A 5,176-nucleotide genomic window follows, 5' to 3' on the forward strand; every position below is an offset into this window, starting at 1 on the left:
CTTTCTCACTCACTCTCTTTATCTCTCTCTTTCCCTTTCTCTCTCACTCTCTCTTTCTCACTCACTCTCTTTCTCACTCACTCTCTTTATAGTTCTCTCTCACTCACTCTCTTTCTAACTCTCTCTCTCTCATTCTCTTTTTAACTTTCTCTTACTCACTCTCTCTCTCACTCTCTCTCACTCTTTCTTTCTCACTCACTCACTTTCTCACTCACTCTCTTTCTAGCTCTTTCTCACTCACTCTCTTTCTAACTCTCTCTCTCACTCACTCTCTCGCCTTCTCTCTTCTCTCTCTCTTCTCTTCTCTCCCTTCTTCTCTCTCTTCTCTCTCTCCTCTCTCTCTGCACTCCCTCTCACTCTTTCTAACTCTCACTCACTCTCTTCTCTCTCTCCTCTTCTCTCTCTCTCTCTTCTCTCTCTCTTCTCTCTCTTCTCTCTCTGCTCTCTCTCTCTGCTCTCTCTCTTCTCTCTCTTCTTCTCTCTCTTCTCTCTCTTTCTCCCTCACTCTCTTTCTCCCTCACTCTCTTTCTCCCTCACTCTCTTTCTACTCATCTTTTGCTCTCTCTCCCTTTAACCCACTTTTTTCTCGCTTTTTCGTCCTCTCTAACTCTCTCGCTCTCCCCCTCTCTCTCACTCACGCTCATTCTAACTCACTCTCTCTTTCTCACTCTCTCCCACGCTAATTTTCTCGCTCTCTCTTTTTCGCTCACTTTCTCTATCTCACTCTCCTTCGTTCACTCTCTCTCGCTCTCTTTCCTTCTCCTCTTTCTCTTTTTCTCCTTGTCTCTCTCCCTCGCTCCCTTTCTCTTTTAGCTCAAGTAAAAGGTTTGACAATGCAATAGCTGCAACTTCTCTATGATATGCTCACTCTTTTAGCCCGCAAAACATCTCAGCTTCTCTGCGTTTACTCTCAGTCAACTACATCAAAGTTTCGGACACCTCTAACCCATCCACTTTTGGGTAGAAACTTAGCAAAACGAGTGGCAGCCTGCGCGGACTTGCTGCTCCTCTCTCTCCAAATTACACACGGTCTCAATTTAATCTTAACCCTACTGCCTTGATTTGCTGCTCCTCTCTCTCTCTAGATCACATGTAATCTCAAATTAAGATCTCAAACGTTCTTCGGAAGAAGTGTAAAACTTTATAGCTATTTTTCTGTTTGTTACAGCATAGCATGATTTCTGTACTAAATTTGTTTAGCGGTGTTTTTAGTACAACTTTACATAGACGGATAAACTGCTGAGCTATAAGTTGCCGCTTCGTATCAGCTAGAAAAGTAGAATGAAAAATAACAAAAATGAGCTTGGATTTCCTGGGTGCAGCGGGCCATTTATTTCTATCAATACTTGTAGATGTGTAACACGAAGAAGCAAATGAGCTCTTGCCATGCTGTAGCACTTGTCTCCTTTAACATCCTTCATATATAACGGTTTTTCTCAGAAAACACTAAATGAAGATTTTTGAGAAGTTACCATAGATTTCGTAACTAACAATATTTAAAAAAATTCATAATAGTAAGAATAAATAGTATACCACATTATAGTACTTTAAGAAGTAGTCACCAATGATTTTTAAACATAGTTATTGTTCTTGGATCCAGTTTAATTACTGAAATCTGTGATACTATTTTCAATGGATTAATTACATGGTTACCAATACTGAATTTATTGATTTTGTTCAATATCTCACGTAGCTATTACGGAACAACAGCGATGCCAGCTAGTATATCATATAGGCAGCATTCTTTTAGCTGTGCAACAATTTGGGGTTTTTGATAACAATAGGAAACCTTTGGCTTTTTCTACAAGAGAAAGGCAATGAGCTCGTCTGTTTCTAGTTCCCAAACAGACTGTGTTCTTAGCTAATTAGTTTTAACAAATAGGCGGTCACATTGACACTTTAATTGGCGAGTACGATGTCTACAGAAATTAAGTTCTCCCTCAGCCTATGTATGGTTAGATTTCTATTTACACTGTAAGATACATTCAACTTTGTTAAACTATATATTTTCAAAATATTTGAATTACAAATAGTAAGCTTGTAGCACATGCTAAAAAAATCTGTTACACTACCTATTATAAACGGTGACAAAACAGGAAACTCCTATGGATAATACGACTGGGTACATCCCCTGTTATAGTAGGTAGTAGGCCACCCAATTGTCACTGCCAGTTATACAGGTGTGCAATAGACCGTTAATAGCTCAGGCAGTAATGTGCTGGGCTGCAAATCTAGACTTTAGGAGTTCAAATCCCGAATTATGCAATCTCTTATCCCAACCTCACACCATGACCACAGATGAACAAAGAGACATGGCTATTGTTATAATGAAAACTAGTAGCAAAGTATTCCTGTGCGTTGATCATCATGTGGAATAACTATATGCACAGTTATTCCTTGATGCTGCAAGGTGGCCCAATGGCACAGTTGGTAGCGCTTTTTGGCTGCAAAACATGGTACCCAAGTTCAGTTCCTGTGTGGGGTGGTTTTTTTCTAATGCTCTTGTTGTGACTTTTGACGGATGGCTTTTATCATAGCAAAAGTTGGTACATGAGTGAGTTCCGTGCACTGTGAGAGATCATCATGGGTAATCAGTACGTGTGTAATCCCATGAAGCGTCAAGGTGACTGAGTGATGTAGTGGTAAAGAGCTTGCTTGTGAATCTTATGCCCCAGGTTTGATTGCCATGTAAGGCAGTCATCTTCCTAATGCTCTCCGCAAGGCTTCGGACAGACGGACAAACACAGTTCTTATTATAGTAAATATTATATACTCTATTGATCCACATTTCACTGTCGTCATTACAGTTGCTTTTTTGAAATATCTATCGACGATTGGGGTACTCAATAAGCAATTGCCTAAGGTTATTGTGAATTTTGGAGTTATGCTCTACCTGCCATCATACAATACATAGAAGAAATGGTAAAAGCTTTCAAGCTAATGCTCAAGCAACTCAAGCTAACTTTCTATACGTGTCAGTAAGAAAAAGAACAATCAAGACCAATAGTGATTATGTACCAGTAGTACAAGTTAATGCCAGAAGATGCTACAATTTACATGTGCAATGCTTTGCTATCAATCATACACATAAAGGTCAATACTTAATATAATTTCATTGGTAAAACAAATCACTAATTGTCTACACTAGAATTAAGGTTTCAAAATTTGCACAAAAATAATTTATATCTTTAACATACTTGCTCCGTTCGCACTGTGCAGTATTTTGGAGTCGGTTCACCTTTAACAAGAGTAAGATGACTAATGCATATTGGACAGAGAATGAATGATCCTTATCTAATTGAAAAAATAAGTCCTCGAGTTTTTGCATTTCTCAGTCCTACCTGAATCTCAATTTTATACTCTCAAAATAGTTATACCAGTTTTCCATTTTAAGATTTTCGGTTTTTATACCATTTGGACAAACCCGTTTTAGAAACAGGCCATTCCTAATAGAGCCTAATCAATCTGGCAGATGTACGTTATTATGTAAATTTCCAACATTGAGTCATTATGTACATGACTCAACAAATTAGACATACAACAGACACTGTTGAGAAGAAATGGACTGTTAGAAAACTACATTTGTCAACACAATTTAAGAATATTGTTACAGAAAACGTTACAGTAATATAACATTACAAACTGTTGACTTGTATCAAACTGATATCATACACACCATATGAAAACTAATTATTAGAACCGTAAAGCATTATTGATATAACTCTGCAGCAAGTATCAAACCATCAACTATGGAGCTGGTAGCAAAAACCTTTTACAAAACTTAAAACATTTGCTATTGAGAACATTTTGTGTTTCATGCATTTCATCTATGCATATACATTTAGACACGATTTGCAGTTTTCATTCCTTTCACTTGTGACAAGTAGTCACTGTGGGAACAATATTTTAATATGTTGCATGTGCATGGAACTCTTTATTGCTGTATAGCAGTACATATAGAACTATTCCTCGCTGTATAACCGTACCATTTCCTTTACGTATAACAAATTTCACCCTTGATGCTATTGTTAGCGGTTTACTCATATGCAAAACAGTCCCATAAGAATCTGCTTAGCTGCATACCAATTAACCTGACGCGTGGCCCAGTTCATATGCTAATTTTATTCATCTGTGATGCAAACCTAGAAGAGGATTTATCCAGAGTAATAGATTGCACCATGCTAGTTGGTTAACTAACACGGAGTAACAATGGCTGTCACTAAATATGCTATATTCACCACCTCTGAAGTGTTCTATCTCTCGAAGTAACTTTAGAGAAACATTGTCTGGGTCTTCGATTTTATAGAATTTCCTTTTTTTAAGCGAGTCCTTCTAACTATAAATAATTTAAGAGTTGATCTCATAAAAGATTCAATACCAGTCAGTTTTCTTGCTTCAGCAACCACAATAATACAATACTAGATGACGCAGCCAAGAAATGCTGTAGAAAAATGGTTGTTCGCATACGCTGGGACTGTTTTATTTATAGTTTGGTTTGCTTTCATGTTTGGAGAATTGCTTTACAGTTTGCCAATACAGATGAATTCTAAAAAATGTTTTTGGAAAAGGTTTTCTCTAAAGTCTAGCGGGTAAAGGAATGCTCAAAAGTTTCACAGACAGTAAGTAGTCTTTAACAAACCCATTCGCTCCATTGACCTCTATTGACTAGCTAGACCTCTAAAACTGAAAACTTTCCCCAACTAAATTCTCTGATAAGGAAAAGGGTGCAAGTTTGTTTCTTACAGACAAAATATTTCAAGAATTTCTTTCATTATCGATAATGAAATCAGCGAGAAAGGGTAAAAGAAGTTTGGCCGCCCTTGATGATTTAAAGATGTCTAGAGCTAATTATGATCTGCTCTCTTGGAATTTTTACTCATTATCTTTCTTTTTAAATTATTATATTATTCTTTCTTCATTTTTTATTTAAAAAGACTAGTAGTAAGCCCTGTGATGATCAGGATAGGATTTCTTTAATTTTAAATCAGTCCGCAAATGGAGGTTTAAGGAGCCGGTTCTTACGGACCTTACAAAGTTTTGAAACCAAATATTTTGGTAACTTGGTGGAATACACAGGGCATACATATATGGAGTTTGGATGAAATCAGACAAAAAATGTGGAAACGCAAAGCATTTACGCGGACTAACAGACAGACACAATGACAAACTGCGATTG

This window comes from Watersipora subatra, chromosome 11 (assembly GCF_963576615.1).
Source record: "Watersipora subatra chromosome 11, tzWatSuba1.1, whole genome shotgun sequence".
Taxonomy (NCBI): domain Eukaryota; kingdom Metazoa; phylum Bryozoa; class Gymnolaemata; order Cheilostomatida; family Watersiporidae; genus Watersipora; species Watersipora subatra.